Here is a 21,422-nt window from a genome sequence, read left to right as displayed (position 1 = left end):
CTTAAATCCCATCCAGCACATTGGAGTTCAGTACAAGGTGATCTAACGTTTACATTGGCCCAGCTGGAGAGCATTGAGGAAGATTACATTTTGACACAATTTCTGCTGAAAGGGATACCATCACCTGCCACCACCAGGCCCTCTGAGAGCACATGGGAGTTCTGATGAATACAGTGCAAAGAGATACCTTTATCTTATACCTTCATCTTTAAACTCCCTCACTATGCTCCCTTACTCTACAACGTATTAGGCAGGAGCATTGTCATCGTACAGCCTGATCTTTATAGATCTCAGCAACTAAGCAGAACAAGGCCATGTCAGTAGTGGGTTACCATTAATGCCTTAAGCAATAATACTGAATGATAGTGATCAATTCAGAAGTACATTGAACATGAACCTAACAGTCCTGTAAATTTCCTGTGAGCTTCACCAAACCTTTGGTTATGCCTCTAACAATTAAATTATCTGTACTCTTTTTCTTTTTACTCTTGATTTGTGAACATTGCTACACATCTACAACACATGGAAGAGAGTCAAAGTTCGTACTGGAGACAAATCCGGAGCTGCGATACAATTCTTGTAAGATATAAGTTTTAAAGAGGCATTGGGGATGACAGTAAATTGCAGAGACAACAAATTTGGGAAAGTAACAATGACTGCTTCACTGAGGCTGCTTTCACTTTAAATGATGCTTTAATTTATGGAAGGTGATACCCGTGGAAATTAAAATTAGAGAGACCCAACCCAAATGAGAAAACAATTGGAAAATGTGTGGTTTCGTGCCAGCTTCTTCTGGGGGGTGGCAATTTATCAGAATGATGGTAGCTTCTGTTTCTAACACAGTTGCTTTCATTTCTTGTTTTGTTCAGAAGCACAGTACAGAAAACTGTGTACTACCTTTGTTTTCGTCTTTTTTGGGCACACAGTCAAGAGTCTGAGCAAACCTGAAGCATGAGGCTATTAGAGGTTACGTAAAGTGAGAACCACAGTTTCCTTGAGCAGGACATTCAAATTTCTATTCTGTCTGCTGGCTTACATTTACTTTTATAGAGTCCAGTGACGGAGAAGCAGTGAGGTGACACTGTGACTTGCCTGTGCAGTAGCCCTGTGCAGGGGTACGAGCTCCTGCTGTAAACTGTATGTCTCTTTTAATTCTGCAGTCACACAGCATGCAAGTGGACACAGTTGTCTGTGCTTTTGTTCTACTGCTGAGACAAATTCAAACTCAATGTAAGAGAAACACCAGCTCCAGTAAATAGTAATAACAGAAAATATCTGTAGGAAGGTAGTAGCCTTACCATTGCTGTTAAGAGCAGACAGTACTGTATGGTTTTTAGCACTGCCCTTGGTCATGCTCATGTCTTTCCATAGCACAATATGGCAGAACTTGGTGAAACATAAAAGGAACTTCATAATTTAGAATAATGCAAGCACTGTTAATTAAAACTCAAAGGAAAATCTTGCCAAAAGACACAATTATTAAAATGTGCTCCCTTAAATGTACAGAGAGAACACTGGAACTACACTGATAATTATATTTAAACGTTTATTTATTATTTCTTAATACTTATTTTGGTCACAATTCAAGTGTCCTTGCCATTTATACTCTATACTTTACACAAGAGAGATGCACATTTAAAAACTGTTTTAGCAAAAAGACTGTGGGAGTCTGGAACACAGTACTTGCCATTTTGTTAAAGCCAATACTATGGAATCTTTCAAGAAAAGGCTGAATGAGATCTGTAGATAAATTAGTCACTAATTACCTAATGGACTAAGGGAACATTCGGCCCAAGTAGTCAATCAGGTTGATAGCAGTTAAATACTAAACTCCTCCCATTTGCAACATTACAAAAGTTATCAATTTGTTATCAATTTTTTCAACTTTCATTTTTAGTTCGTTTTTGGAGGAGATCATCATAAATTGCAGTCTAGCTCATAAACAAATGGTACATAATGGAAACGTTTAATTATGTCACAAAACTCTTTCTCGAAAACAATGTTTAAATTATTTTTTACAGAATTTGTAATGTAAGTTTTATCACGGGGAAAGATGTGTCTCTACAATGTTTGAACTGGACAGCTAAGGGACTATGGCTTGAAAAATGGGAATTCAACAGGACCAATGGGACTGAGTTTTGGGTGCTTTTCCGGTCTGACAAGAATACTGTAAAGAGCAGTTGTGGTGATTCCAGAATCACAATAATGAAGAAGCACGGCAGTCATTTTCTTCACATATCACACTTTCAGAGTTCTGATGAAGGGAGTTACAGGTGTCAGATTGCTGAGACTAATGGGATGCATACGATGCATTTTAAAGTATCTGCACAAGGTGAGTAAAAAGATTGCTGACACTTGACAATACCAAATACTCTGTGTGTGGTGTGTGTTTTTTTTCTTTATAAACAGCGCATCATTTTCTAAAGTCACATTCATGACCAAGAAATTGAGAAAACAATGGAGACTCTAATAAAATAAAATTTAGTTTAGATGAATGCAGCAGAGCATATGGATCTGACTAACAAAGTTAACAATAACACACAAACACTGTTGTATTTATTTTCTGGCTGCACTACCTGAATGGAGAAAGGAGACCCACTGCTTTGACCCCTTAGACTCCTCGGCCTAGAACTGCATACTCAGCTACACTGTGTCATCAGTGTACATCACAAAACCTTTTATTTAACTACCTTGTCCTACCTAGTACCTTGTGTGTAAAAAATGTTCATAGCAAGTTAAAGACAAGTGCACGATTATGGGTAAAGATTTTAACAAAATTCAAAAAGTGTAATCTCAGTCTGTAACTGACAAAAGAATTCAGTGCTTAATCAAGACATATTTAGAAGAAGATATTACAGAGCGACACATTGACATGAGTGACTGTTTATAGGCCAACAATACAGGCAGTATGCGGTACAAAAAAGTATTCATCAGATCTGTTCACGACTTGGTTTGTATCATTCAAGGTGGTTTCCTTCCTGTGTTCAAAGAAAAGCAAATTAAGAAACAAATAAAAAATCACTTTTGAAATCTGAAATTGAAGTGAGTGTACATTATATACACCCATTCAACTCTCCTGTCCACATGTTCACTGAGTTAGATTAACATGGCTGGCTTCCTTCCTCACAGGCAGAAACACGTGAAAAGTCTTGGATGGTTTAAGACAGGGGTGTCCAAACTTTTTTTATTGTAGGCCAGATGGAAAACAAAATATAGAGTGGCAGGCCACAGGCTACCCCTAATAATAAAAATAAACAATACCCGATATAAGTGCATTCCAATAACCAAATTGCCTTTTAATTTAGGATACCACCCTAATAGGTGAGTTTTAAGCATTTTGTACTGTAAGCTTGAAATGACCTATATAAATAATAATATTATCTAATTTTTATATACCTGTAAGATTTCACAACGTTTACTAACTAGTGATGACTCTACTAATGGGAGGTTTTTTCTACTAAGTCAGGTGTGAGTGTTGTTGTGGAGATTCGGAGCACATCAGACACACTTGCCTCTGAACTCGGGGGAAAAGTATCGAGTTAAGGGCGGTAAGGGCTGAAGGAAACAGGGGGCGTAATTCGGGGGGAAAAACACACAGGGTTTTAATAGTGCAACAAAGTATCTGTGACAGTTCCTGAAACTGGCCCCCAAATCCGAGCGGGTCTGAAGGAGGGTCAGTGCACAGTCCATGAGTCCAAAGCCATCAGATCCTCAGGCATTCAGCAGCCTGGTGATAGGCGGGGCCTCGCGACATCCGAACCCTAATGCTGAGCCATGACCACTGGAGGCACTGGGAATAAATAGAGGGAGACAAAACAAGGCACACCTGGAGAATATACCAGCAATCACGCAGAGCTAATGATGGGAGAAGTGGAGCATCCTCTTGGGGAGGGATGTCGACTATGACATTTGTGTTCAAATTTGTATTTGTTGTTACTTTTAATACAATGGTGAATATAATTGAGGTTCTACCTTTTAGTTTAAGCTTTGAAAATCATGCAATGTTTAAGTTAGGCAGGGACATGTCATTGTTTCTTATTTTTGATTTTCTTTAAAAATTGTTTTAAAAATCAGCTTCCCACTTCTACCTTGCCGTAACTATAGTGGGGATGTTCAGGATCTTTGATTTGTTTTGTGGAGCCACTCTTTTTCCTTAGTTCACGCATGCTGCACTTGGGGTTGTTAATAATATTACTTATTATTATTGTTAGATATTAGTTGTATTAAGGGTAACTGTGGTGTCCATCATGGCATTCGGTTCATTTTACTCTGCGCCCAACTTTGGAGCAGTTTGAGAAATGTCGCAAGCCAGATGTTTTATCAATAGCAGGTTTTAGTCTCTCGGTTTACTGGGGATGTATCAGATGTTAAACTGAGGAATCGATATACCCCCACGCCCCAGAAAGGTAAAGGTGATAAAGGTGATAAAAATACATTCAAAAGTGTGCAGTATGTTAACACAAACTCTAACAGAGCCACTTGTGAGAGCAAGGTGACTTTCTGCTCAATTACGTGAGAGCTACAGCACAGTCAGATAGATCTTAAATTCTTTAAGCAACATTAGCTGTTTGCCAAATTCACCTACTTTGCACAGTACACGACTTCTGAGAAGATATCTTTTTCTCTCGTGCAATTTCACCCAAGGTTTATTTTTTATAATTCTGAAACTTGGCCAATTTGCCTCAGGGACTCATTCATAGTCTAATCAAAATAACCCCCCCTCCGGGTCTCATCTCCCTCTGTTCCATGAATCCATGAAGTCAGATCCACAGATATACCGAAACAGTAGTGCACACGGCAATGAATGGCAGTGAGTTCATATACTGTATAAATATACTGTATATACAGTATGAGACAGTACTATACAGTATATGTGAAATATTTTTTCTTAATCCAAATTTAAAGTTAAATAATATAACTGCAATGTAAAAAATATAGCCAAAAGGATCACTCTAAAGGTGAAATTCCAAGCTAAAAAGACAACTCAACGTGTCTTCTCTGTAACACTTCAGTTTACAGCTCGTCCATGGTCATTCATTATTAATAATATATTGCCTTTAAATTGGAACATTTTTACATATATAAAGAGGTGATACACAACGTGTCTCCTCTATAACTCTTCAGTTTACAGAATATATGGTTTAAAGTTTTAAATTTAAAGTTAAATTGTTAAATTCTGAAATTTGGATTAAGACAGAATATAGATTTTCTCAATTCGGATGTAAACCTCAAAGAGATACATCACATTTACAACAAGCTATAATAGTGGACTATTTTTATCTATTCAGCTATGTAAGAAACAAACCAAAAGTAATTCTCTGATCGGGCTTTGATTGGCCTGGGTGCAGCACGCTACATTACAGTCTATTGCCCATTACTACTATAAGGACAATAAAAGCTTTTTTTAAAAAAACAAATGTGAAAATGTTTCCAAAACATCCATTTTACCTGCTTAATTACATGAATCCATATTAGTATTACTATCAAGTGGTATCTTTTTTTTTTACAATAATACAGTAACAGCAAGTGGTGTTCTTACTACGTATTCTTAGAAAAGGATAAAACGTTATAACTTTTTATGAAGTACAGTATAAACTTTATAATGTTAGAACAAGTACATTAAAACCATAACCCACTGTAAGTCACCAAGTTAAAGACTTTGATGCATAAAGTATTTATGAAGAAAGTGGAATACTGGTGTGTACTTTTTTATATTTAGCTACCACTACCATCTACTGTGTGTACATTAGGTACGTATTACTTTATACTACTGTTTTTATTTTCAGCTACCAAAATTTACCTTTGGATTTTCTGCAAGTGGAGGTAAACCTGAAAGAGGCACATCATGGATAATAATAAACTTTTTTTTATATATCCAACTGAGCAATCTTGCTTTTATAAAATATACCTACTTTTAATTAGTGTTTAATTAATGTTTAACATGCTGTAATACACAGTTTAGTAAAACTAATAAAAGTCTAAGCAGTATACAACTTAAATTCTTTAATTGGAAAAAGATTGTCCGGGATATGAAACCTGGTGTTTTCTGGCGAAAGCCCAAATTCTTCACATGCCACGTTAAGCTTTCACTGCTCCACCTGGCGGTTTTACAAAGTAGTGCAACCCTATTTGAAAAAACTGTGGTACCCGCAGCCCCTGAACTGCAAACTACTGCAGTATTCCCTGTGCATTTTGAATGGCTGGATCTGTACTTATTACAAGTGAAAATTATCCCTTTAGTTGAGCAATATCTCCAGCTCATTGATAAGACCTGAGTGCCGAATTCATGTTATCTCCCAAGGGGGTTGCTTTCTATTAGCAACATGCTAGAACAATTCTGGATATACTGTCCTTAAATATGCAAATAAAATCACTGCACTATAAAGATAACTTACAAATCCATATATAAAGTCACAACTATGATCACGTGCTCTGTTGACTTGGAAATTATGTCTCTTTTGGAAAAATCTCTGTCTTTAAAGTCAGCATTGACCTTATACAAGTAACATGGTTGAACATGTCTGTGCTAAAGGTCTTGAGCACTCAAGTTAAAGACATTTAGTAATCTTTACATCTCTAATGAAAATTATGTTTTTTTTCTTTCTTGCAGGATCTGCCTTACATTGAACCATAATATGTATATGTGGAAAAGACCAATACAATCTACAACAGGTCATTTTTGGCTGTGATTAAATCTTTCCTGCCTGATACTGTGCATCAAACAGCCTTGGTTTATCATTAAATACCACATTCAAGCTTATACTGCAGTTCTCACTGACTTGCTCTCTTGTTCCTTGAGTACTAATGGACTAGTTTTCACTTATTGACTGTTATGTTAAAAGAGTCTCATATTTAAAATTTGGAGCATGTGAAACAAATTTCCTAGTTTTTTAACTAGTAATTTTATTTTTCAATTAAGTAATAGATCTGTGGAACACGGCCCTTCCTGTCAATTTGATGTCAAATGGCTGGATGAAACAGAACGTTATCTCAGTACATTGGTCATGGTCAGAAAGATATCTGTTTCAGTCTTAAAGAAGTAGCTCACCACAGATAGGAAAATGATTCTTTAAGCACCTAGAAAAAGGAAAATACAGGAATCTACTTTGAGCTTCAAGAAGGAAATGTGACTATTTTCAGCAAATGGTAGCATTTCTTTGAAAGTTGCAGACACCATAGCTAGAGGCTTTCAGGAGTCTTTCCAGAAACTGATTTTGTTCAATCTGGCAGCACATGTAACAATTCACAAGACAGGTTAAGAGGAGCTAACGAGTCTGAAGTTCACTGAATCCGTAATTTGTTTCAGCAGACTAGAAGTGCTGAAGGTGTGGGGATTTATTGTGCAGTAACTGTTCACAGCTCTTATGTTATAAATATATAAAGTAGCTCTTTACTTGAACATGTTAAATGTTGTATAATAATAATAATAATAATTAATAATTGCTTACACTTATATAGCGCTTTTCTGGACACTCCACTCAAAGCGCTTTACAGGTAATGGGGACTCCCCTCCACCACCACCAATGTGCTGCATCCGCCTGGATGTATCATCGTTTGGATGGGAAATTGCATTTAAAGGCCCACTGCCCAATTCATTTACATCTTAATCAGATTTGGTTGTACTCAGACATGGGATTTAGGTTCCAGTCCCTTTGGGGGCATGGGTTTGTAATGCCACCGCTGCTAGAGTGCATTGCAGTGCACGGGATGTGTTTAAAAGCCACTTTGCAGAAAAATAGCAGGAAGAAGAGAGGCACGTAGAAGCCTTCTAACAGGAGGGCTTCTATGCTGGTGAGAGCACACTGGCTTAGAGTTTCTTAGGTCTTTCAGACTCTTTGGGGTGTTTTCTAACCTGCTGGTTGGAAGACTTGATCAAGCTGTCTAATCACCAGGAATGATCCTGTCAAACGCCATAAGTAGTGCATGGTTGTATTTGTGAAAGGTGACGGGGCAGAGAAGAAAAAAAACACTCCACAAAACTAAGCATTCAGTGAAATAATTTTAATTTGATTTCAGTTTGCCTCCCGACCTTTCTCTATTATGTCTTTAAGTAAAATATATGCAGTCTGACTACACCACCCTCAATACAGGTGAGGGAACCTTTTCTTATAATGCTCAGGTTCTTTTACTCCCAGACTAATTCACAGGCAAGACACCAACATGGCTTAATCAGACATGTATTCAATTCAGATAGGACAAAAGTACTAAACAACTCCAGCCCCATTAGGTGAATGCCTGTACACGAACACCAAGGAACAAAGAGTTACATGTGACTAATAAGCAAATGCTCTAAATAAAATAGCAAAACAACCCACTTGATCCACTTCAAAAAGGCTACCCAGTAATATTTTTGTTGTAAGGCCAGCCACACCAAATTAAACCAGAATAAGTTACAATCTCCAGCCACTTTCAGTTTATGTACGTAAAAAAGAACTAAAATGGAATTAAATTTGTACAAAAATCCCCAACAACAAACATTAAACCTCAATTACGATTTCAGCCTTATCCGTACAGAGAACAATAAAAACGGCATACTAAAAGGGACCATGAAATACAGAGAACCTGAACAGAGAGGGAAGGAAGTCCCGGAAACTGTCACTATAAAAAACTCCAAACCATCTGCTGTAATACTTGATCAATCCAAGCGGGAAGAAAATAAAACTAAATACATTACTGATGCCCGTCTTTCTCAGCACTCATCCAGTACACTCTCCCACCTCAAGTTCTTACAACAAAAATAGATGCAGGCCAGCAATTGCAAGACACAGATCCGTTCTACCCCGCTCAGTCAACTCCAGCTTTAAAATCTGCCATCACAACTTAAAAAAAGCCAGCCGTAGTAAAAACACAATCGATCCTGTGGCCACTCATATTCAGAAAAAACACCACAAAGAAAAAGCTACTGATTTCACTTGATTTCCCATTACAAGTGATCTTAAAGAGCTGTGGATTTTCAAATCTATTGCAAAACGCTTGTGGGGAGATGACAAATGATGACACTGAATCACTGTTCTCCTGACCTTTCACCCGAACCTATAACCCTACCGTTCTGTGACATCACCAGTTACTTTAGAATTCTACACATTCCTGTGTCCACAGCACGGAGGACAGTGTCCCAGATCTGAAGCAGCAAAATCAGACGCAACAGCTGGAATACAGATCGTATTGTACACTGTCACAAGAGGGGTTCCCGTGCGGATCCTATTCCTTCTGGAGGCAGACTCTGTCCTAAGGTTCCATAGTGTAGTGGTTATCACGTCTGCTTTACACGCTGTAGGGCCTGGGTTCGATCCCCAGTGGAACCAAGATCGTTGTTCCTCCTAACCCCGTCCCCCAAAAGCCATCGCATCCTTCCTTTAACGTGATGAGTAAAATAGTAAAGATGTCTCTACCGTGAAATACTTGCAGCGTTAATGGTGTCAGAGCAAGGTGATCGCTCGGACGTGGTCTACTCCTGCCTCGTGTGCGACTGCGCTTCCTAGCAAACACAAAGGGGCTGCTGGTCTCCCTCAAGTTTTCCACATTTCCTGTTCATCTCCCAGAATCACCAATGCACACACTGACTAGAAAAAGACATGAATATCACACGAGTTCCCCTTTTATGTTCTAAGTACATCAACATTCACTATTACCCCAAGACACAGAAAACCAGCATCTGCAGCCCCAAAAGATACTTCCAAGGGCCACAATGGATTCCCACGGGTCAGCAGTCCTTTTAGGTAACAAAGAGAGGGCGTTAGAAAGTCTATGACGCTACAAAGAAGAGCAGCTGCACATAGAAGAGGGATGCCACACATCCAATTTCCCAAATCTCTCTTTGGGCTATGTGGGGAGTCCTCCTGCAGGCTGCACCATGCATTCCCCTCATTTCAATAGCGGTTCACCAGGCCAGTTTCTATGGTCCTTGCCTAGAGCTAATCAAAGTCTCTGCACAGTACCTCCATTCCACTGCCAATGGCTCGCGTGATCTGCAGTTCCTGGACCCATGGTTCCTCTCCTGTGTGGTCTCGCAGCCTGCGGTTTCCCTTGCGCTGCCTGTCCTGGGTCGAGGGCTTTGCGGAAAGAGAGAGTGCCCCTCTATTCAGGCTCCCATCTTCTTAGCCCTTCCGTTAGCCACTCCCCCCCCCCCACCCAGGGGGTTTTCCACTGCTTATCAGGAGGAGGCCTGGGTCGTTTGAGAACTGGGAGTATGCAGACCTTAGGTGTTATGGGCCCTATCACTTCTTTGTTTCCTGCCCCCTCCCCCTCTGCCCAAGGTGTGGTTCAAACTGGCTCAGCAGCCACTCACACCTCTGTGCCTCAGTACCTAAGGTGTGTTAATTGCTTCCTGTCAGGATGGCCAGTGTCTTCTTAACCTGCTGCTAATTGTGACCTGTTCGTCATCTGCATGAGGCGATCGTCAGTGCTCGCGGAACAAAAGAGAAGGGGGCGCTTTTAGGGCTTGGCGGTTGTGCTTCGACCAAAGCCATCTTCTGAGCACCTTAGAACACTCTCAGGCGCATCCAGTACACACCATAAGGAGAAACACGTTCCACAGCAGAGGGATGACACTTCTACTTGAAATGCGAGCTCTTTCAGAAAGAACGAGCACACTGCGAATTAGTGCAAAGGTCGACTCTGGTGGGACTCGAACCCACAACCTTTGAATGCCTTCACACACTCACCGTCTAGAAGTCCAATGCGCTATCCATTGCGCCACAGAGCCACTGCTCACCTCACCTTTCACCCGAACCTTTAACCCTACCGTTCTGTGACATCACCAGTTACTTTAGAATTCTACACATTCCTGTGTCCACAGCACGGAGGACAGTGTCCCAGATCTGAAGCAGGAAAATCAGACGCAACAGCTGGAATACAGATCGTATTGTACACTGTCACAAGAGGGGTTCCCGTGCGGATCCTATTCCTTCTGGAGGCAGACTCTGTCCTGAGGTTCCATAGTGTAGTGGTTATCACGTCTGCTTTACATGCAGTAGGGCCTGGGTTCGATCCCCAGTGGAACCAAGATCGTTGTTCCTCCTAACCCCGTCCCCCGAAAGCCATCGCATCCTTCCTTTAACGTGATGAGTAAAATAGTAAAGATGTCTCTACCGTGAAATACTTGCAGCGTTAATGGTGTCAGAGCAAGGTGATCGCTCGGACGTGGTCTACTCCTGCCTCGTGTGCGACTGCGCTTCCTAGCAAACACAAAGGGGCTGCTGGTCTCTCTCAAGTTTTCCACAGTTCCTGTTCATCTCCCAGAATCACCAATGCACACACTGACTAGAAAAAGACATGAATATCACACAAGTTCCCCTTTTATGTTCTAAGTACATCAACATTCACTATTACCCCAAGACACAGAAAACCAGCATCTGCAGCCCCAAAAGATACTTCCAAGGGCCACAATGGATTCCCACGGGTCAGCAGTCCTTTTAGGTAACAAAGAGAGGGCGTTAGAAAGTCTATGACGCTACAAAGAAGAGCAGCTGCACATAGAAGAGGGATGCCACACATCCAATTTCCCAAATCTCTCTTTGGGCTATGTGGGGAGTCCTCCTGCAGGCTGCACCATGCATTCCCCTCATTTCAATAGCGGTTCACCAGGCCAGTTTCTATGGTCCTTGCCTAGAGCTAATCAAAGTCTCTGCACAGTACCTCCATTCCACTGCCAATGGCTCGCGTGATCTGCAGTTCCTGGACCCATGGTTCCTCTCCTGTGTGGTCTCGCAGCCTGCGGTTTCCCTTGCGCTGCCTGTCCTGGGTCGAGCGCTTTGCGGAAAGAGAGAGTGCCCCTCTATTCAGGCTCCCATCTTCTTAGCCCTTCCGTTAGCCACTCCCCCCCCCCCACCCAGGGGGTTTTCCACTGCTTATCAGGAGGAGGCCTGGGTCGTTTGAGAACTGGGAGTATGCAGACCTTAGGTGTTATGGGCCCTATCACTTCTTTGTTTCCTGCCCCCTCCCCCTCTGCCCAAGGTGTGGTTCAAACTGGCTCAGCAGCCACTCACACCTCTGTGCCTCAGTACCTAAGGTGTGTTAATTGCTTCCTGTCAGGATGGCCAGTGTCTTCTTAACCTGCTGCTAATTGTGACCTGTTCGTCATCTGCATGAGGCGATCGTCAGTGCTCGCGGAACAAAAGAGAAGGGGGCGCTTTTAGGGCTTGGCGGTTGTGCTTCGACCAAAGCCATCTTCTGAGCACCTTAGAACACTCTCAGGCGCATCCAGTACACACCATAAGGAGAAACACTTCTACTTGAAATGCGAGCTCTTTCAGAAAGAACGAGCACACTGCGAATTAGTGCAAAGGTCGACTCTGGTGGGACTCGAACCCACAACCTTTGAATGCCTTCACACACTCACCGTCTAGAAGTCCAATGCGCTATCCATTGCGCCACAGAGCCACTGCTCACCTGACCTTTCACCCGAACCTTTAACCCTACCGTTCTGTGACATCACCAGTTACTTTAGAATTCTACACATTCCTGTGTCCACAGCACGGAGGACAGTGTCCCAGATCTGAAGCAGGAAAATCAGACGCAATACAGATCGTATTGTACACTGTCACAAGAGGGGTTCCCGTGCGGATCCTATTCCTTCTGGAGGCAGACTCTGTCCTGAGGTTCCATAGTGTAGTGGTTATCACGTCTGCTTTACACGCAGTAGGGCCTGGGTTTGATCCCCAGTGGAACCAAGATCGTTGTTCCTCCTAACCCCGTCCCCCGAAAGCCATCGCATCCTTCCTTTAACGTGATGAGTAAAATAGTAAAGATGTCTCTACCGTGAAATACTTGCAGCGTTAATGGTGTCAGAGCAAGGTGATCGCTCGGACGTGGTCTACTCCTGCCTCGTGTGCGACTGCGCTTCCTAGCAAACACAAAGGGGCTGCTGGTCTCTCTCAAGTTTTCCACAGTTCCTGTTCATCTCCCAGAATCACCAATGCACACACTGACTAGAAAAAGACATGAATATCACACGAGTTCCCCTTTTATGTTCTAAGTACATCAACATTCACTATTACCCCAAGACACAGAAAACCAGCATCTGCAGCCCCAAAAGATACTTCCAAGGGCCACAATGGATTCCCACGGGTCAGCAGTCCTTTTAGGTAACAAAGAGAGGGCGTTAGAAAGTCTATGACGCTACAAAGAAGAGCAGCTGCACATAGAAGAGGGATGCCACACATCCAATTTCCCAAATCTCTCTTTGGGCTATGTGGGGAGTCCTCCTGCAGGCTGCACCATGCATTCCCCTCATTTCAATAGCGGTTCACCAGGCCAGTTTCTATGGTCCTTGCCTAGAGCTAATCAAAGTCTCTGCACAGTACCTCCATTCCACTGCCAATGGCTCGCGTGATCTGCAGTTCCTGGACCCATGGTTCCTCTCCTGTGTGGTCTCGCAGCCTGCGGTTTCCCTTGCGCTGCCTGCCCTGGGTCGAGGGCTTTGCGGAAAGAGAGAGTGCCCCTCTATTCAGGCTCCCATCTTCTTAGCCCTTCCGTTAGCCACTCCCCCCCCCCACCCAGGGGGTTTTCCACTGCTTATCAGGAGGAGGCCTGGGTCGTTTGAGAACTGGGAGTATGCAGACCTTAGGTGTTATGGGCCCTATCACTTCTTTGTTTCCTGCCCCCTCCCCCTCTGCCCAAGGTGTGGTTCAAACTGGCTCAGCAGCCACTCACACCTCTGTGCCTCAGTACCTAAGGTGTGTTAATTGCTTCCTGTCAGGATGGCCAGTGTCTTCTTAACCTGTTGCTAATTGTGACCTGTTCGTCATCTGCATGAGGCGATCGTCAGTGCTCGCGGAACAAAAGAGAAGGGGGCGCTTTTAGGGCTTGGCGGTTGTGCTTCGACCAAAGCCATCTTCTGAGCACCTTAGAACACTCTCAGGCGCATCCAGTACACACCATAAGGAGAAACACGTTCCACAGCAGAGGGATGACACTTCTACTTGAAATGCAAGCTCTTTCAGAAAGAACGAGCACACTGCGAATTAGTGCAAAGGTCGACTCTGGTGGGACTCGAACCCACAACCTTTGAATGCCTTCACACACTCACCGTCTAGAAGTCCAATGCGCTATCCATTGCGCCACAGAGCCACTGCTCACCTGACCTTTCACCCGAACCTTTAACCCTACCGTTCTGTGACATCACCAGTTACTTTAGAATTCTACACATTCCTGTGTCCACAGCACGGAGGACAGTGTCCCAGATCTGAAGCAGGAAAATCAGACGCAATACAGATCGTATTGTACACTGTCACAAGAGGGGTTCCCGTGCGGATCCTATTCCTTCTGGAGGCAGACTCTGTCCTGAGGTTCCATAGTGTAGTGGTTATCACGTCTGCTTTACACGCAGTAGGGCCTGGGTTCGATCCCCAGTGGAACCAAGATCGTTGTTCCTCCTAACCCCGTCCCCTGAAAGCCATCGCATCCTTCCTTTAACGTGATGAGTAAAATAGTAAAGATGTCTCTACCGTGAAATACTTGCAGCGTTAATGGTGTCAGAGCAAGGTGATCGCTCGGACGTGGTTTACTCCTGCCTCGTGTGCGACTGCGCTTCCTAGCAAACACAAAGGGGCTGCTGGTCTCTCTCAAGTTTTCCACAGTTCCTGTTCATCTCCCAGAATCACCAATGCACACACTGACTAGAAAAAGACATGAATATCACACGAGTTCCCCTTTTATGTTCTAAGTACATCAACATTCACTATTACCCCAAGACACAGAAAACCAGCATCTGCAGCCCCAAAAGATACTTCCAAGGGCCACAATGGATTCCCACGGGTCAGCAGTCCTTTTAGGTAACAAAGAGAGGGCGTTAGAAAGTCTATGACGCTACAAAGAAGAGCAGCTGCACATAGAAGAGGGATGCCACACATCCAATTTCCCAAATCTCTCTTTGGGCTATGTGGGGAGTCCTCCTGCAGGCTGCACCATGCATTCCCCTCATTTCAATAGCGGTTCACCAGGCCAGTTTCTATGGTCCTTGCCTAGAGCTAATCAAAGTCTCTGCACAGTACCTCCATTCCACTGCCAATGGCTCGCGTGATCTGCAGTTCCTGGACCCATGGTTCCTCTCCTGTGTGGTCTCGCAGCCTGCGGTTTCCCTTGCGCTGCCTGCCCTGGGTCGAGGGCTTTGCGGAAAGAGAGAGTGCCCCTCTATTCAGGCTACCATCTTCTTAGCCCTTCCGTTAGCCACTCCCCCCCCCCACCCAGGGGGTTTTCCACTGCTTATCAGGAGGAGGCCTGGGTCGTTTGAGAACTGGGAGTATGCAGACCTTAGGTGTTATGGGCCCTATCACTTCTTTGTTTCCTGCCCCCTCCCCCTCTGCCCAAGGTGTGGTTCAAACTGGCTCAGCAGCCACTCACACCTCTGTGCCTCAGTACCTAAGGTGTGTTAATTGCTTCCTGTCAGGATGGCCAGTGTCTTCTTAACCTGTTGCTAATTGTGACCTGTTCGTCATCTGCATGAGGCGATCGTCAGTGCTCGCGGAACAAAAGAGAAGGGGGCGCTTTTAGGGCTTGGCGGTTGTGCTTCGACCAAAGCCATCTTCTGAGCACCTTAGAACACTCTCAGGCGCATCCAGTACACACCATAAGGAGAAACACGTTCCACAGCAGAGGGATGACACTTCTACTTGAAATGCGAGCTCTTTCAGAAAGAACGAGCACACTGCGAATTAGTGCAAAAGTCGACTCTGGTGGGACTCGAACCCACAACCTTTGAATGCCTTCACACACTCACCGTCTAGAAGTCCAATGCGCTATCCATTGCGCCACAGAGCCACTGCTCACCTCACCTTTCACCCGAACCTTTAACCCTACCGTTCTGTGACATCACCAGTTACTTTAGAATTCTACACATTCCTGTGTCCACAGCACGGAGGACAGTGTCCCAGATCTGAAGCAGGAAAATCAGACACAATACAGATCGTATTGTACACTGTCACAAGAGGGGTTCCCGTGCGGATCCTATTCCTTCTGGAGGCAGACTCTGTCCTGAGGTTCCATAGTGTAGTGGTTATCACGTCTGCTTTACACGCAGTAGGACCTGGGTTCGATCCCCAGTGGAACCAAGATCGTTGTTCCTCCTAACCCCGTCCCCCGAAAGCCATCGCATCCTTCCTTTAACGTGATGAGTGAAATAGTAAAGATGTCTCTACCGTGAAATACTTGCAGCGTTAATGGTGTCAGAGCAAGGTGATCGCTCGGACGTGGTCTACTCCTGCCTCGTGTGCGACTGCGCTTCCTAGCAAACACAAAGGGGCTGCTGGTCTCTCTCAAGTTTTCCACAGTTCCTGTTCATCTCCCAGAATCACCAATGCACACACTGACTAGAAAAAGACATGAATATCACACAAGTTCCCCTTTTATGTTCTAAGTACATCAACATTCACTATTACCCCAAGACACAGAAAACCAGCATCTGCAGCCCCAAAAGATACTTCCAAGGGCCACAATGGATTCCCACGGGTCAGCAGTCCTTTTAGGTAACAAAGAGAGGGCGTTAGAAAGTCTATGACGCTACAAAGAAGAGCAGCTGCACATAGAAGAGGGATGCCACACATCCAATTTCCCAAATCTCTCTTTGGGCTATGTGGGGAGTCCTCCTGCAGGCTGCACCATGCATTCCCCTCATTTCAATAGCGGTTCACCAGGCCAGTTTCTATGGTCCTTGCCTAGAGCTAATCAAAGTCTCTGCACAGTACCTCCATTCCACTGCCAATGGCTCGCGTGATCTGCAGTTCCTGGACCCATGGTTCCTCTCCTGTGTGGTCTCGCAGCCTGCGGTTTCCCTTGCGCTGCCTGTCCTGGGTCGAGGGCTTTGCGGAAAGAGAGAGTGCCCCTCTATTCAGGCTCCCATCTTCTTAGCCCTTCCGTTAGCCACTCCCCCCCCCCCACCCAGGGGGTTTTCCACTGCTTATCAGGAGGAGGCCTGGGTCGTTTGAGAACTGGGAGTATGCAGACCTTAGGTGTTATGGGCCCTATCACTTCTTTGTTTCCTGCCCCCTCCCCCTCTGCCCAAGGTGTGGTTCAAACTGGCTCAGCAGCCACTCACACCTCTGTGCCTCAGTACCTAAGGTGTGTTAATTGCTTCCTGTCAGGATGGCCAGTGTCTTCTTAACCTGCTGCTAATTGTGACCTGTTCGTCATCTGCATGAGGCGATCGTCAGTGCTCGCGGAACAAAAGAGAAGGGGGCGCTTTTAGGGCTTGGCGGTTGTGCTTCGACCAAAGCCATCTTCTGAGCACCTTAGAACACTCTCAGGCGCATCCAGTACACACCATAAGGAGAAACACGTTCCACAGCAGAGGGATGACACTTCTACTTGAAATGCGAGCTCTTTCAGAAAGAACGAGCACACTGCGAATTAGTGCAAAAGTCGACTCTGGTGGGACTCGAACCCACAACCTTTGAATGCCTTCACACACTCACCGTCTAGAAGTCCAATGCGCTATCCATTGCGCCACAGAGCCACTGCTCACCTGACCTTTCACCCGAACCTTTAACCCTACCGTTCTGTGACATCACCAGTTACTTTAGAATTCTACACATTCCTGTGTCCACAGCACGGAGGACAGTGTCCCAGATCTGAAGCAGGAAAATCAGACGCAATACAGATCGTATTGTACACTGTCACAAGAGGGGTTCCCGTGCGGATCCTATTCCTTCTGGAGGCAGACTCTGTCCTGAGGTTCCATAGTGTAGTGGTTATCATGCCTGCTTTACAGGCAGTAGGGCCTGGGTTCGATCCCCAGTAGAACCAAGATCGTTGTTCCTCCTAACCCCGTCCCCCGAAAGCCATCGCATCCTTCCTTTAACGTGATGAGTAAAATAGTAAAGATGTCTCTACCGTGAAATACTTGCAGCGTTAATGGTGTCAGAGCAAGGTGATCGCTCGGACGTGGTCTACTCCTGCCTCGTGTGCGACTGCGCTTCCTAGCAAACACAAAGGGGCTGCTGGTCTCTCTCAAGTTTTCCACAGTTCCTGTTCATCTCCCAGAATCACCAATGCACACACTGACTAGAAAAAGACATGAATATCACACGAGTTCCCCTTTTATGTTCTAAGTACATCAACATTCACTATTACCCCAAGACACAGAAAACCAGCATCTGCAGCCCCAAAAGATACTTCCAAGGGCCACAATGGATTCCCACGGGTCAGCAGTCCTTTTAGGTAACAAAGAGAGGGCGTTAGAAAGTCTATGACGCTACAAAGAAGAGCAGCTGCACATAGAAGAGGGATGCCACACATCCAATTTCCCAAATCTCTCTTTGGGCTATGTGGGGAGTCCTCCTGCAGGCTGCACCATGCATTCCCCTCATTTCAATAGCGGTTCACCAGGCCAGTTTCTATGGTCCTTGCCTAGAGCTAATCAAAGTCTCTGCACAGTACCTCCATTCCACTGCCAATGGCTCGCGTGATCTGCAGTTCCTGGACCCATGGTTCCTCTCCTGTGTGGTATCGCAGCCTGCGGTTTCCCTTGCGCTGCCTGTCCTGGGTCGAGGGCTTTGCGGAAAGAGAGAGTGCCCCTCTATTCAGGCTCCCATCTTCTTAGCCCTTCCGTTAGCCACTCCCCCCCCCCCACCCAGGGGGTTTTCCACTGCTTATCAGGAGGAGGCCTGGGTCGTTTGAGAACTGGGAGTATGCAGACCTTAGGTGTTATGGGCCCTATCACTTCTTTGTTTCCTGCCCCCTCCCCCTCTGCCCAAGGTGTGGTTCAAACTGGCTCAGCAGCCACTCACACCTCTGTGCCTCAGTACCTAAGGTGTGTTAATTGCTTCCTGTCAGGATGGCCAGTGTCTTCTTAACCTGCTGCTAATTGTGACCTGTTCGTCATCTGCATGAGGCGATCGTCAGTGCTCGCGGAACAAAAGAGAAGGGGGCGCTTTTAGGGCTTGGCGGTTGTGCTTCGACCAAAGCCATCTTCTGAGCACCTTAGAACACTCTCAGGCGCATCCAGTACACACCATAAGGAGAAACACGTTCCACAGCAGAGGGATGACACTTCTACTTGAAATGCGAGCTCTTTCAGAAAGAACGAGCACACTGCGAATTAGTGCAAAAGTCGACTCTGGTGGGACTCGAACCCACAACCTTTGAATGCCTTCACACACTCACCGTCTAGAAGTCCAATGCGCTATCCATTGCGCCACAGAGCCACTGCTCACCTGACCTTTCACCCGAACCTTTAACCCTACCGTTCTGTGACATCACCAGTTACTTTAGAATTCTACACATTCCTGTGTCCACAGCACGGAGGACAGTGTCCCAGATCTGAAGCAGGAAAATCAGACGCAATGCAGATCGTATTGTACACTGTCACAAGAGGGGTTCCCGTGCGGATCCTATTCCTTCTGGAGGCAGACTCTGTCCTGAGGTTCCATAGTGTAGTGGTTATCATGCCTGCTTTACAGGCAGTAGGGCCTGGGTTCGATCCCCAGTAGAACCAAGATCGTTGTTCCTCCTAACCCCGTTCCCCGAAAGCCATCGCATCCTTCCTTTAACGTGATGAGTAAAATAGTAAAGATGTCTCTACCGTGAAATACTTGCAGCGTTAATGGTGTCAGAGCAAGGTGATCGCTCGGACGTGGTCTACTCCTGCCTCGTGTGCGACTGCGCTTCCTAGCAAACACAAAGGGGCTGCTGGTCTCTCTCAAGTTTTCCACAGTTCCTGTTCATCTCCCAGAATCACCAATGCACACACTGACTAGAAAAAGACATGAATATCACACGAGTACCCCTTTTATGTTCTAAGTACATCAACATTCACTATTACCCCAAGACACAGAAAACCAGCATCTGCAGCCCCAAAAGATACTTCCAAGGGCCACAATGGATTCCCACGGGTCAGCAGTCCTTTTAGGTAACAAAGAGAGGGCGTTAGAAAGTCTATGACGCTACAAAGAAGAGCAGCTGCACATAGAAGAGGGATGCCACACATCCAATTTCCCAAATCTCTCTTTGGGCTATGTGGGGAGTCCTCCTGCAGGCTGCACCATGCATTCCCCTCATTTCAATAGCGTTTCACCAGGCCAGTTTCTATGGTCCTTGCCTAGAGCTAATCAAAGTCTCTGCACAGTACCTCCATTCCACTGCCAATGGCTCGCGTGATCTGCAGTTCCTGGACCCATGGTTCCTCTCCTGTGTGGTCTCGCAGCCTGCGGTTTCCCTTGCGCTGCCTGTCCTGGGTCGAGGGCTTTGCGGAAAGAGAGAGTGCCCCTCTATTCAGGCTCCCATCTTCTTAGCCCTTCCGTTAGCCACTCCCCCCCCCCCACCCAGGGGGTTTTCCACTGCTTATCAGGAGGAGGCCTGGGTCGTTTGAGAACTGGGAGTATGCAGACCTTAGGTGTTATGGGCCCTATCACTTCTTTGTTTCCTGCCCCCTCCCCCTCTGCCCAAGGTGTGGTTCAAACTGGCTCAGCAGCCACTCACACCTCTGTGCCTCAGTACCTAAGGTGTGTTAATTGCTTCCTGTCAGGATGGCCAGTGTCTTCTTAACCTGCTGCTAATTGTGACCTGTTCGTCATCTGCATGAGGCGATCGTCAGTGCTCGCGGAACAAAAGAGAAGGGGGCGCTTTTAGGGCTTGGCGGTTGTGCTTCGACCAAAGCCATCTTCTGAGCACCTTAGAACACTCTCAGGCGCATCCAGTACACACCATAAGGAGAAACACGTTCCACAGCACAGGGATGACACTTCTACTTGAAATGCGAGCTCTTTCAGAAAGAACGAGCACACTGCGAATTAGTGCAAAAGTCGACTCTGCTGGGACTCGAACCCACAACCTTTGAATGCCTTCACACACTCACCGTCTAGAAGTCCAATGCGCTATCCATTGCGCCACAGAGCCACTGCTCACCTGACCTTTCACCCGAACCTTTAACCCTACCGTTCTGTGACATCACCAGTTACTTTAGAATTCTACACATTCCTGTGTCCACAGCACGGAGGACAGTGTCCCAGATCTGAAGCAGGAAAATCAGACGCAATACAGATCGTATTGTACACTGTCACAAGAGGGGTTCCCGTGCGGATCCTATTCCTTCTGGAGGCAGACTCTGTCCTGAGGTTCCATAGTGTAGTGGTTATCACGCCTGCTTTACAGGCAGTAGGGCCTGGGTTCGATCCCCAGTAGAACCAAGATCGTTGTTCCTCCTAACCCCGTCCCCTGAAAGCCATCGCATCCTTCCTTTAACGTGATGAGTAGAATAGTAAAGATGTCTCTACTGTGAAATACTTGCAGCGTTAATGGTGTCAGAGCAAGGTGATCGCTCGGACGTGGTCTACTCCTGCCTCGTGTGCGACTGCGCTTCCTAGCAAACACAAAGGGGCTGCTGGTCTCTCTCAAGTTTTCCACAGTTCCTGTTCATCTCCCAGAATCACCAATGCACACACTGACTAGAAAAAGACATGAATATCACACAAGTTCCCCTTTTATGTTCT

General features: G+C 45.3%; 15 non-coding genes across 15 annotated transcripts; 8 read left to right on the top strand and 7 right to left on the bottom strand.

Moving 5' to 3' along the window:
• The first annotated feature begins 9,232 nt into the window (after positions 1-9,232).
• On the top strand, positions 9,233-9,305 carry trnav-uac (transfer RNA valine (anticodon UAC)). Its single transcript has one exon. It is a non-coding gene; the product is annotated as a tRNA-Val (tRNA).
• Positions 9,306-10,612: 1,307 nt separating this feature from the next.
• trnar-ucu (transfer RNA arginine (anticodon UCU)) lies at positions 10,613-10,705 on the bottom strand. The gene is made up of 2 exons: positions 10,669-10,705; positions 10,613-10,648 (listed from the first exon to the last, which is right to left on the bottom strand). It is a non-coding gene; the product is annotated as a tRNA-Arg (tRNA).
• Positions 10,706-10,931: 226 nt separating this feature from the next.
• On the top strand, positions 10,932-11,004 carry trnav-uac (transfer RNA valine (anticodon UAC)). The gene has a single exon. It is a non-coding gene; the product is annotated as a tRNA-Val (tRNA).
• A 1,284-nt stretch (positions 11,005-12,288) lies between these two features.
• On the bottom strand, positions 12,289-12,381 carry trnar-ucu (transfer RNA arginine (anticodon UCU)). Its single transcript has 2 exons — positions 12,345-12,381; positions 12,289-12,324 (listed from the first exon to the last, which is right to left on the bottom strand). It is a non-coding gene; the product is annotated as a tRNA-Arg (tRNA).
• A 217-nt stretch (positions 12,382-12,598) lies between these two features.
• trnav-uac (transfer RNA valine (anticodon UAC)) lies at positions 12,599-12,671 on the top strand. The gene has a single exon. It is a non-coding gene; the product is annotated as a tRNA-Val (tRNA).
• A 1,306-nt stretch (positions 12,672-13,977) lies between these two features.
• trnar-ucu (transfer RNA arginine (anticodon UCU)) lies at positions 13,978-14,070 on the bottom strand. Its single transcript has 2 exons — positions 14,034-14,070; positions 13,978-14,013 (listed from the first exon to the last, which is right to left on the bottom strand). It is a non-coding gene; the product is annotated as a tRNA-Arg (tRNA).
• A 217-nt stretch (positions 14,071-14,287) lies between these two features.
• trnav-uac (transfer RNA valine (anticodon UAC)) lies at positions 14,288-14,360 on the top strand. Its single transcript has one exon. It is a non-coding gene; the product is annotated as a tRNA-Val (tRNA).
• Positions 14,361-15,666: 1,306 nt separating this feature from the next.
• Positions 15,667-15,759, bottom strand: trnar-ucu (transfer RNA arginine (anticodon UCU)). Its single transcript has 2 exons — positions 15,723-15,759; positions 15,667-15,702 (listed from the first exon to the last, which is right to left on the bottom strand). It is a non-coding gene; the product is annotated as a tRNA-Arg (tRNA).
• A 217-nt stretch (positions 15,760-15,976) lies between these two features.
• Positions 15,977-16,049, top strand: trnav-uac (transfer RNA valine (anticodon UAC)). Its single transcript has one exon. It is a non-coding gene; the product is annotated as a tRNA-Val (tRNA).
• Positions 16,050-17,356: 1,307 nt separating this feature from the next.
• Positions 17,357-17,449, bottom strand: trnar-ucu (transfer RNA arginine (anticodon UCU)). The gene is made up of 2 exons: positions 17,413-17,449; positions 17,357-17,392 (listed from the first exon to the last, which is right to left on the bottom strand). It is a non-coding gene; the product is annotated as a tRNA-Arg (tRNA).
• A 217-nt stretch (positions 17,450-17,666) lies between these two features.
• On the top strand, positions 17,667-17,739 carry trnav-uac (transfer RNA valine (anticodon UAC)). The gene has a single exon. It is a non-coding gene; the product is annotated as a tRNA-Val (tRNA).
• Positions 17,740-19,046: 1,307 nt separating this feature from the next.
• Positions 19,047-19,139, bottom strand: trnar-ucu (transfer RNA arginine (anticodon UCU)). The gene is made up of 2 exons: positions 19,103-19,139; positions 19,047-19,082 (listed from the first exon to the last, which is right to left on the bottom strand). It is a non-coding gene; the product is annotated as a tRNA-Arg (tRNA).
• A 217-nt stretch (positions 19,140-19,356) lies between these two features.
• trnav-uac (transfer RNA valine (anticodon UAC)) lies at positions 19,357-19,429 on the top strand. Its single transcript has one exon. It is a non-coding gene; the product is annotated as a tRNA-Val (tRNA).
• Positions 19,430-20,736: 1,307 nt separating this feature from the next.
• On the bottom strand, positions 20,737-20,829 carry trnar-ucu (transfer RNA arginine (anticodon UCU)). The gene is made up of 2 exons: positions 20,793-20,829; positions 20,737-20,772 (listed from the first exon to the last, which is right to left on the bottom strand). It is a non-coding gene; the product is annotated as a tRNA-Arg (tRNA).
• Positions 20,830-21,046: 217 nt separating this feature from the next.
• Positions 21,047-21,119, top strand: trnav-uac (transfer RNA valine (anticodon UAC)). The gene has a single exon. It is a non-coding gene; the product is annotated as a tRNA-Val (tRNA).
• The last annotated feature ends 303 nt before the right edge of the window (positions 21,120-21,422 follow it).

The sequence above is a fragment of the Atractosteus spatula genome, chromosome 4, assembly GCF_055471065.1.
Source record: "Atractosteus spatula isolate fAtrSpa1 chromosome 4, fAtrSpa1.hap1, whole genome shotgun sequence".
Classification (NCBI taxonomy): Eukaryota; Metazoa; Chordata; class Actinopteri; order Semionotiformes; family Lepisosteidae; genus Atractosteus; species Atractosteus spatula.
The sequence above is the reverse complement of the archived record's forward strand: the minus strand, read 5'-3'. Positions and strand labels throughout refer to the sequence as shown.